Genomic DNA, 12,113 nt, shown 5'->3' with positions numbered 1-12,113 from the left:
GCAAACTCAAATGCCTGTAGGAGCCGGGTGGATCATGTAACGAGTACAGCTGGAAGGATTTGTTTCCTAATAGCATCACAATTTATAGTTTTCGACAGTGGCATGTTTGCATATCAAATACAGAGGAATACTCTTCCTGATTCATCTTTGGTTTTCCAATTTTTGAAAGTGCCTTGGTTATAAGAAATATTTCACTTCCCTCCTAATTCTAAGAAAGACACCATGAACAGCCAGGTGTGAGGCAGCAATACAGAGTGGTGGGGACTCAGATAACCTGCTGAGGAATCTTACTGCTGCCGAGAGGAAATCCTGGCCCCATGCTGCCCGGATCATCTTGTTCTTTCAGAGAAGCCAAAAATCTAGAATATAAAACTTGATATTGTGTTGCATTCTCTTAAGGGAATGACACCCACAAAGTGAGGTCTCCACGTATCGTTCCTTTATAAGGTCTACAGAGAGGCTTATTCATTCCTACCCTAGCTCCTAACTGCATGATAAGCAAAGCGTAGCAAATGCCTCCCAAATCTGGTATTTATTTGGGCCTCATCAGTCTGAGTTTCAAGAACAGATTTCTCTTCTGGAGTGCAAGAAGTCTGATGAGTACATCATTTTCTGCATCCCAGCGTGGGATGGATGGCTCCCAACCTACTTCCCTTCATCTAACCACTCGCACATCCCAGCCCCGGAACTATTTGATCTCTGAAATCTGAAAGTCAGAAACCTATTGTCTAGCCAACAACTCTGCCCTTTCATCAGTCCCATTCCCTTACTTCCCCCAGACGCACCTGCCAGCCTCAGCAAGACCTGTACTTCTCTCAGCCCACCCAACTCTCTCAGTCCATCAGCACTCCTGTCTGTACCTTTTCCCTACCCAGCCTGGACCTCATGACCAAGACTTTCAACCATATTCTCACCAGCAGCCCAGGCCCTTCTATACTTTGCCAATCTATACTTTGCATGAATCCAACCATGACTGTCTCCCGACATGTCCCAGGCTGTCACTCTGCTGGAGAAAAAAAATCATAGCTCTGCTGAATGGACAGGTGTATGATTTCTGGGGTCAGTGGGAACTTTGGTGCTCTTAAAACAATCTATTCCCCTTTGCTAAATGGCTCAAATTTCCATTCTCCAAACTATTCCTCTCCAAATCCCAACTAACCCACTGCCCCTCCATCTTAGCAATAGTCCTATGGTTCTATTTCATGGAGACAATAACATACCAGTGCATCAAGAAATAAACTGCTTTAACTTTTCCTCCATCCCATTTATCCTTACCTAACCGACCACTACTGTGGTTTAGGCTAACCTCACATCAGAAACCATCTGTGAATGACTGTATGATTATTGGACTCTTCTGATGTGATTTTTTTGGGGGGAGGGGAACCAAAGGGTTTTGTAACCCTCCTTTGGGTAAAAGGTGGACTGGGGTCTTCCCTGAAGGAGTGGCCAGTCTCAATGTCAATCAAGTAAGGACAAGAATCACGGGTTGAAAGGTAGCCTTAGACCAATGAGAGAAGAAATGCTTCCATCCTTCTGGTCTACCTGCTCTTGGGCCTGGCATCTCAAGTTTTCACGGGTGCTCCAGGGCAGCTAGCAGGAGAGCAGGGCCACCAGGAGCCAGGAGGGGAAGGAGCTGACTTCATCAGAAACCCCCTAAGGCCAGACCTCTGGGCTGTGAGGAGAGGGACATTGCCTGGCTCTCCTGGTGTATTCCCCCAAGCTGCCAGTGACGAGGGGCTAGGTATTACAGCTCCTCCCAGCTATACCATTGTGCATAAAGGGACAGATGGCCTGTAAAAGAAAGAGGAGCCCCTTCCCTCACGCCCACAGCCAGTGTGATGGCTGAAGCCACCATGGGTGAGATTCTGGGAGAAAAGGTAAATTCCCTGAGGCAAAGACGCAGTTTCTCTCTCTTTCGCAAACCCATCAGGACTGGGGCTGTTCTTCTACCTCTCCTAGCTTGTTTAGTCCCATCTCTTCATCCATTTTTCTCTCTCCATTAGCTGCTTTTCTTCTACCTATAAATATAAATGCCTTGCCCCCAAATATTCAGTTACCAGCCTATTGTAACTGGTTTCCTTCCTCTTCTAATGAAAGTGCCCTCCCGAAGGTCATGGTTGACATACTAATTAACAAACCCAATGGCTACTTTTTAATCTTCATCTTTCTTGACCTTTGTGAAACAGTTGATATGCTAACTCTCCTTGTATCATTGAAACTCTCTTTTTCCCTACTGAGATTCTGGGCCTGATTGTGCCCCAGGAATCTCACATTCAACATGCCTTAGGTTTAAGTCACTGAATCTGTACTCCACACATCTGTTCTCCTGTACTCCACATTTCTTTCTGTGGTACGCTACCTACACAGCAGCCTTCCTGAAGAACTCGGCATCGGCTTCAACTCCTTGCATCCCCCTGTTCCAGATAACTGTTAAGGAATAGTTAAACTTGTAAATCAACCTAGAGAGGTCTCTCAAACCATTTCCACCAGAGTGGCCTGGTTTACCGTCTCATCACACTTGGCTTGGACTGTTGCAGTAGACTCCTAACCCTGCCCAACTCTAGTCCCTCCCGACTTCAATCTAGTTCTCAAACCACCCTCAGAATTGTCCCTGGGGGGATCACTTCTCAACCTGAAAGTCTCCAACAGTTCCCAATTCAAGACAAACTTCATTCTCCTTAACATGCACTCATGGCGCATAATAACCTGGCCCCCAGCTTCCCTTCCAGTATCATTTCCTAGCCAGATATGCCCCCTCTATACTAGTCACAATGACTGCTTCCCTGAAAAGGCTGTGCATTCTCACCCTCTGTGTGTTTGCTCATGGTGTTCGCTAGGTTTAGAATTCCTATTTCCCTCCCTCCATTGGAAGAACTTAAAGGCATCCTTCAAGAAAACACAAATGTTTCCTCCTTTGCTAGGATGTTCCTGACTCCAGAAGACATAGTATGCTGCCATTCCTGGCTCTTAAGGTAGCACATACCTCTACTCCAGCCCTGATTACACTATATTGTAATTATTTATGAGTCTCTTCCCCATATGAGTTAGAGTTCAACAGAGGACAACTTACAAGTCTTTTATCCATACTAACTGAGCTCATCGGAGTTTGACAGTATATAGGATTCACCTTCAAACTCTCCGCACCAGCCCAGAACCTGACACATAATAGCTCCTCAATAAATGTATTGCGTTTAATACACCTTTTTTTGAAAATCCATCTTTGTCCCTCATATCCTTATAAAATCCTTTCTTATTTTGTAAGGTCTCTTTCTTTGGATATGCTGAGTATGAGTATGTTTTATTCTCTGCCTTCTGACTTTTCTTCCTGTTTTGCCGTATGATCTGTTACAAATAAATGCATTCATGAAGCTACCATCTGTTAACTATACATGGACTTTATGGAAAGGACCATATGTGATGCTATCGGGGAAGGCAACTGAGAGTTTGGGGTCGGAGGGAGGTGTATTCCCCATTGTGCACGCATTACATTTCCAATTTAAAAAGTAGTTAAGAATAATCAACGAAAGGAGCCATCCTAGCCCTGTCATAGGTCAGTAAAAATTCTGACGTAGCCCTGAGAGGTGCGATGCAGCAAAACCTGGCAAGACCAAAACATTACCCCTCCAGATTGGCATGCTGCCCAACTCCTTTCTTAATGAGTTAGAAAGGCCCACCTGTAGCAGTACACAACACAAGAGAGAGGACGAAATCTCCAGAAGGCTGCTGTGGAAATGTACAAATTCCCTGGCCAAAGGAAGCTTCCCTAGACAGCGCCCACTCTCATGCACATTAGCAAACAGTTAGCCAAGTGTCACCTTGTCCTTTTCGGTAGAGACGTATGGAGGCCAAGTGAGAGAACAGAGACAAGTTAATCCTGCTACCCAGGCGGTGGACAACAAGGCTTAGGACACGGCCAACCACACCCAACACCACCAAAAAACTCAGAAAACAGAGGAGGGATCTGGGGCAAGTGAAGAGAGATTGGGAGCCATGCGCTTCGGTTTTCTGATCTGCCTGGGTACAGAGGAACACCTAGGAGGGGGCTTGGGATGGGAGCGAGACTTGAATGAACCAGGGCTTCAAGGAAGTGACAGTCTGGCTTGTTGAACAGGGGTCAGAGGTCACTCTGGGGAAGCCGGGAGCACAAACGAAGGCCCATCCAAACGCTTCTTGCATTATTAAACCTTCGTTAAGACCTAATGTGCAGGGAGCCTTAAATGATCTTTTCATATCATGGGATCATATAAACAGAGGATCTTGAGCTCACCTGGGACTAGCACAAGACCAAGAGGAAGTGGATAAACTAGGGCCACAGGGATTTCAGGCTCCATGGAGAGGAAATCCTTGTGCTGCCACTAGGCACTGGCCCGCATTACCGAGAGGGCTCTGGAATTTCCTTTGCACAAGAACCTTAAGGATAGGGTAGGCAATTATCTACCAGGATGGTCTGGGCCAGCTCCAGCCTGAAGGCAAAATTCATAATGAATGACTCTTTTGACCACCTGCTTCTGGGTGTTAAGTCACAGATTTTTTAAAACATTTTAAAGTCAAATTAGATGTTGGGTTTTTTGTTCGTTTGGTTGGTTGTTTGTTTTTTTCAGTTCTTGGTAGTTTTCATTTTAGGGGAATTACTATCGTGTGTAATGTAATGTTTCAGGCCTCTTCCAAAGCTACGTATTGCTCAGTGGGGAGGTGATTCCCCATCGTTTGCTGCCTTGAAGTGGAATACCTTTGCAATCATGTATTCCCAGAGTCTGAGTTCAAGTGTTGCACATAATTGGTCCGTTTTTTTCCTACCGTTTAAATTAGGTTCCCTGGTTTCTCTTTATCCCAGGACATTCTCTTCTCTGGGAAGATTCTCCACTCGGGGAATTATAAAATGGTTCTTTTCCTAACATGGTAACTTCTTTGGTGCTGAGGTCTTCCTGTGTTTGTAACAGTTAGGGGCAATTAAAGTGTCTAGTAGAGTACAGTGTTAATGCAATTTAACATTATGGAGCAATTGTATGTGGAGCAATTTTACATCACCTTCAATCTCCAGTTCTGATAACAATACCTTGGGTTTTTAACTCTATGTTGCATCCAAAATTAAAAATGTCATCACCATATTCTCCAGTGTCAAAGTCAGGCTTACTGCCTCCATAAACTCTCCGCACCTTCACCCATCATCTCTGTGTCCTTTAATCCATCCATCTCCCTACAAAGACCAAATTAGTCTATGCTGACATTTCGGCCATAAAAATGAGTCCAACCATCTCTGCTCTGCCTCTTTTTTCTTTTTAAATACACAGCTTAAATCTTAAGTCCTTCATAAGCCCCTTTCTCTGCAGTGGTATATAAACATTTTATTCCAACAATCTACTGTTCTTACTCTTACTTGTAGTGAAATTCAAAGCTTCTGTCTAATTTAGGATGTTAGGAAGCAAGCCTGGCTGTGTGACTCAGCCCCCATACCTGAGATGCTTTGGTTAGGAGTTCCAATCAGAACCCCTGCCATTTAGTCACTGTTTGTCATAAGACAAATCCTTTAAACCTTGGGGATTTCATTTTCCTCTTTGGTCACACAGGGATAAAAACGCTGACCTACCGCCCAACCTGCCTTCTGGGATGGATGCAGACCAACATTTGCAAGTGTTAAAGGAGGATACGAATGCTGATTAAAAAGGTAGCAATTCGAGCTCACAAATAATTTCCCCCAAAGGTCAGTGAGACCCACAAGAGTTTTCTGGCACACACAGGAAGTTTCAGCCTCATCTGTATTTAATATATTTCCCTTCTCACTGGTCCGCATAAAGGTGAGTTTGGGGTGTGGTAAATATTTCACGGTAAAACTTTCCATACCCCCAAATTTCAGAGCCCCAGTCAATGGCCCCCTTTATTTTCACTTTGAATATAATACAGTGTCTGCTCAATCACAGAATAGGGATATTTGTTGGAACATACACACTATATTCCCTTAGTGGTGTTATTGACAACTGACTCCTGTACGTTACATTGACTTGGGGATTTCACAACTGCCCACTAACGCCCCCATCAGCACACAACATGTTGTAAAACCTTTTTAGTCTTTCTAGTGCATCTCACAAGCTAATAGCTCTTCAGAGAAAGAAACACAAAACCATGAGAGGACAGAAATTGTGTCCTTCCAAATTGTGATCTCATCAAGAAGAAAGAGAGAAGCTAGCCCAGCAACCAGAGACTGTAATGGGGAAAACCATTTATCAATCCAGAAAGGTGGGTGAGTAAGGGGGGTCATGGGTTGGGAACGGGATTATTCCTATGCATCAAAATGACAGAAGGCATTAGTGGAATTAGAGTATTCCTCGTGAAGCTGGCTCGAGAGCTCTACTCGATTCTGGTGTGAGTAGAGTTCGTGTCAGGAACCAAGTACTCAGCATTTAGTGTCCCGGGGTAAATTCACACCATGTCAGGCCTCAGGGGCAGGCCATGCGGGCATCTTGGGATGAGCAGGACATCTGAGAAGCAGCTTCACATCCTTACCCAGGCCTAAACATAGGCCCTTAGGGGGTGATTAAACCAGGGCCCTGGGGTGGGCCTGCTTTGAGATTTAAGCTTTATGGATTTCTTTCATCAAGACTCTATCTCCAGAATCTGGAAGTCGGATTTCTGTTAGTTGAGTTTCAGCATGTGGCAGCAGCTACACTGAAAAAAAAAAAAAAGAAGGTCAATCTGGGGAATGAGAAGAATGAGACAAAGGGAACCAGGGTCAACGGGCAATACAGAGCCTGCTTATCTCCTGAGCCAATAGCCTCCCTGAACAAGAGGGAAGGAGGAACATGGTGTCGAGTCCAGGAAGAGGGGCAGGTAGGACGCATTTAATCTCACTTGACAGATGTGGCTACAAGGGCACATCCAAAGTTAGGTAACTCGCCCAGGGCCAAGTATGTCTCCACTAACTCAGCAGCTATGCAGTCCTGAGGGGGGGAAAAGCCAGGGTGCCCACCTTGAAAGTCCAGCCCAAGAACAATGGGTAGCTATGGGAACACATTTATCTCTCTGTATTATATTCTGCAGATTGAGACCCAGTTCAGTCATCCCAGTTGGCTCTTCCTTACCAGAGGCCCAGAGACCTGGAGAACTTCTCCTACATCCCTTCCTGAGGTCACTGTCCAGAGAGACAAAGAAGACCTCAGGGGGTTGAGCTAGCGCCAGGCTTGAGGATCCGCCATGAAGCTCAGGGGAGCATCATTGCCTCTTGCTACACCCTGGACACCATTTCAGGGACCCTAACCCTAACCCTCACAGACACTCTGAAGCATAGCTACTGTCATTTCCTCCATTTTACAGACGGGCAGACCAAGGAGGCTCAGACAGGTGAAGTGACTTGCCTAAGGCCAAACCACAGGTAAGAGACAAGCCCAACTCAAGTTAAAATTTTCAAGGATGCTCCAGTGGGTTTTAACCCGGTCCCGCCCGTGGCAGCTCTAACTCCCAGGATGCCTGGAAAGGTTAAGGTTTGAAGGCAAGTGAGTTTGGGACCTCCAGGACACTGTGTACAGCTAAAGCAGAGAGGAGTACGGCAGAAAAGGATCACGGGCCCAAACGCCCAAGTGCATGGGAGCGAGCCCCATCCTTTCCACGTTAGGGGGCTGAGGAAGATGAGGGCTCCTGGGCCGTGGGGTGGGAGAGAGGTGAGGGGCAGAGCTTACTACAGCTTCTGCTCTTGCTTCTCCAGACAAAAGTCCTGCTGACGGAGGCCTGAAGTGGGTCTCATCTGTTGCACACCTGACCACAAGCTCCTCCAGCACCTCTGGAAGTAAGACAAGAACACTTGACATTAAGTGAAGGAGACGAGAAGAGAGAACTTTTAGAAGAGATCTCACCCTGGGGGTGGGGAAGGGCTAACCGGAGGACTTTCCCAAAGCTGGAAGAGGCTGGAAGAGGATTTCATTTAGATGATGGCTGGAAGAGGATTTCATTTAGATGATGGAATGACTTATCTAGAAAAGCCAACAAATCATCTCCAAGCAGCTTGTAATAACAATGAGTTCGGCAAAGTCGCAGGATATAAAGAACAAGCAGGACCGGCTACATAATTTGCGGCAGCGCCTTGCACAGTGAAAATGGAGGGTCTTTTGCTCAGAAATTATGAAGAGTTTCAAAACAGTAACAGCAGAGCATTAAACTAAGTACAGGGCCCCTCTGAGAGCAGAAGCCTGTGCTACTGCATGGGTTGAGATGACCTTGAAGCCAGCCCTTGACTAAGGCATATGTAGGAGAAGCTGGCCAAGTACAAGGACAAACTCATAGAAATATAATTATAGACTTCAGGACGAAAAGGATGTGGCAGAATCTGTTGACAAATAGAAGAGAAGCAATATAGCTGAAAAATGTAAGGAATAGAGTGGAGCTAACAGACATACGGAAAGTATTGAATCATAGGGCAAGGGATTATAAAGATTCTTTCTAGTTCTACAAATTAATCATATACTGGGACATAAAAATGAACTCAGTTAATGCAGAAAACAATAGCATGAAATCTATGAAACCACATTCTCACACCACAACGTAACAGTACAATTATAATTAAGTAGGGAAAATAAAATTCTACAGAAACAAATCACATGGAAATTAAAAATGTAAATACCACATGAAATTACATAGAGGAAAGCTACAGCAGCATTAAAAATATATATTTTTAAATAGCAAGCATGTAAGTACAACAAATCCTAAGTAATAAGACACCGGCAGAAGTGTGCTAAGAAAATGTATCTCCTTAGATGTATATTAACAATAAAAATGAGGATAGAAACATCATGAATTAATTCTGTGCCTGAAGAACTTCAAGACGGAATAAGGTAATGGGACAAAACAAAGCAGGAAAACAAAAACGCAACAGGAAGGTTTAAAATAAAGGAAGAATAATCAAAATAAACCCACAGAATGGAAGTTTGCATCTGGACAAAATGGACAAAATTGATAAATCATTGCCCCAATGAAAAGGAGAAACTACAAATCAGTCTAATCAGGGAGAAGACCATTAAAATAGCACAAATTTTGTTAAGAAGCACTCAGGGTATTCACAAGGTAAATGTCCCCCTTATTCAGATGGAGGAAGTGGTGGATAAACAGGGAGAGAGGAAGAGGAAGCTGGAGGGTCCAGCTTGTACATACATCATCTCGGGTCCTAAATTCCAGGCAATCTGGATGATCTGAAGCAGCAGAATGATGTAAAGACTGAGGTACCTCCACATTCTACGTTTCTGTGATCTGGACTAAGTAGAGGGATCTTCCATCCTAAGAGTTTTGACCAGACTGATTGACGCAGAGATTTGTAGCCTTATTTTCTGAGGCCAGGAGTAATTCATTTATTTAACACCAGTTCACCTTCGGGTGACCGGGTCAAAAGAGAGTGGGAGTGTTAAGAATTTCTCTCATAATCTTACTAAGTGGTTGGGTTTCACACTAGACCAGGCCAAGGAAAGGACTGGGTGAGGGCATGCGAATGAATTCCCATTTTGTCCTCATTCACACCACGAGCTTCATTTTGTTTTATGCTGGTCATGGCTTTGGAATCAGACAAGTTTGGGTTTGAACTCCAGTTTAACTTTGACCAACTGGATGACCTTGGGGAAATGATGTCATCTCTCAGTGCCTCAACTTCCTCATCTGTAAACTGGGGTTTAACATAGTATCTACTTCCTGGGGTTTCTGTGAGGGTGGAAAGAAGGTAATGAACCCACTACATTTCTGGCGTAGAGCAAATGCCCATTTAATATTAGCTATCATTCTTTGTTATCATTGCATTACTTTGTGTAAAAGCAAATAAATAAACAGTGTGACTAAGTCTGTAAAAAAGAAAGGTGAAGAGCATTGTTCTTAGCTATAAGTGTATGGCTGATTGATTTAATAATCATGTGTATATGATTTCTCACAAACATGTAATGAAAAAACATATGCAGCAAGAAATAGAAAATATTATTAATTCATGATATATGAATAGGAAAAGTGAGGTATTATGACCTTGATACCTAACCGGAAAATGTTCTAAGCTTTTAAAGAATAAATAACCCCTTATACTACTTAAATTGCTCCCCAAAGATACATTTTAAACTACAGTTTGTTTCCTTAGGGAACAATATTTCCTAAGTAAATTCGTTGGGCCTTGGCAGGGCTAGGAAATCTCATTAATGAAACAAAGATGCAAGACCTTAAGCAAAATCTTAGCAAGCAAAATGTAATAGGTTTAAAACATTGTCCAATATAGAGAAAGCAGGATTTACTCCAAGAATGTAAAGTTGGTATATTATAGCAAAAATTTAATAAAATTAATCATAAAAAAATAAGCAAGGTAAGCACAGTGGATTACTACCTTAGTATAATAAAGCATAGGTATTTTAATAGTAAAAGCCAAATACCAATGCTAGCACGCTGCATTCCAGAAGAAAAAAAATGATATATAAATTCAGGAAAGAATGAAATTTTAAATTCTGTTTTTGTAAATTAATGCGGCTATATTTAGAAAGTAGAACTAAACAAGCCATAAAAGTATTAAAGATAATTAAGAAAAGATCAGAGGAATTAAGAAGAGAGGCACAAAACTCAATGGCATTCCTTTATACTGATGACACACCACTAGAAAATACAAAAAGAGTTCCCATTAAAACAATGAAAAAAGTCAATGATGTCAACTCAGAATAAATTGGCTTGAAAAATGTAAAATACAGATGGAAAAATAAAGATATATATAATAAAGCAGAAATCAGGTACCTGGGAAGCCTAAAATTAGAAAAGATGACAATTTTTTTTTTTTTTTTTTTTGTGGTACGCGGGCCTCTCACTGCTGTGGCCTCTCCCGTTGCGGAGCACAGGCTCCGGACGCGCAGGCTCAGCGGCCATGGCTCACGGGCCGCTCCGCGGCATGTGGGATCCTCCCGGACCGGGGCACGAACCCGTGTCCCCTGCATCGGCAGGCGGACTCTCAACCACTGTGCCACCAGGGAAGCCCAGATGACGATATTTTTAAGTGAATAAAAAGATTTAATGCACTATAAAGTAAAAGTTTTCATGATATAAATATATACAACTTTATAAATTGATAGTACACATCATCTGGAAACATAAGAAATCAATAATACCAAGTACTATTTTAAAGGTATCATTGTACTCATATTTCAAGCATATTTAAATTATTAAAATAATTATAAAACCACAGGAATTAGGTATAAATTATTAGGAAAAATTAATCTATTGAATTGAAAATCCAGAAATAATTTCAAGGCATTAGAACAGTGCTGTCCAAAAGAAATATAATGTGAACCACACATGTAATTTAAAATTTCTAATAGCCACATTTTTAAATGTACAGACAGGTGAAATTAATTTTAATAATCTTTTATTTAATCCAAAATATCAAACATATTATTTCAACATGTAATCAATATAAAAAGTATTAATGATGTATTTTACATTCTTTTGTTCATATTAATCTTCAAGATCCAGTGTGTATTTTACATCTGAAGCGCATATCAATTCAGACTAGCCACATTTCATGTGGCTAATGGCTACTATATTGGATAAGACAACGTAAATATGATAATATATGACAAATTACATATATACATACATACTTATATATACATATGTACTTATATATACATATAAATGACTCTAAAAAAAATGAATACAAGTTTCTCATCCCATTCGTACTGCTGTAACAAAATACTGAAGATTCGGTGGCTTATAAACAACAGAAATTTACTTCTCCCAGTTCTGGAGGCTGGGAGGTCCCAGGTCAGGACGCCAGCACGGCCACTTTCTGGTGAGAACCCAATCCCTGATTCACAGCCAGCACCTTCTCGCTGTGTCCTCACCTGGTGGAAGCTAGGGAGCTTTGTGAGATCTCTTTTTAAGGGAACTAATCCCATTCATGCAGGCTCCACCCTCGTGACTTAATCACCTCCCCAAAAGCCTTCTAACACTGTCACATTGGGTATCAGGATTTCCATGTGTGAATTTTGGTGGAGACACAGACATTCAGACCTAAGCAACGAGTATTATCATTGTAGCAATATTTATAATGTCAGTTCATTGGAAACATTCAAGTGTCACTAAATGGGGCCAGATTAAGAAAATAGTGTGAAATCAACAAA

Source organism: Globicephala melas, chromosome 4 (genome assembly GCF_963455315.2).
Source record: "Globicephala melas chromosome 4, mGloMel1.2, whole genome shotgun sequence".
NCBI lineage: Eukaryota > Metazoa > Chordata > Mammalia > Artiodactyla > Delphinidae > Globicephala > Globicephala melas.
Note: the sequence above shows the minus strand (reverse complement) of the source record.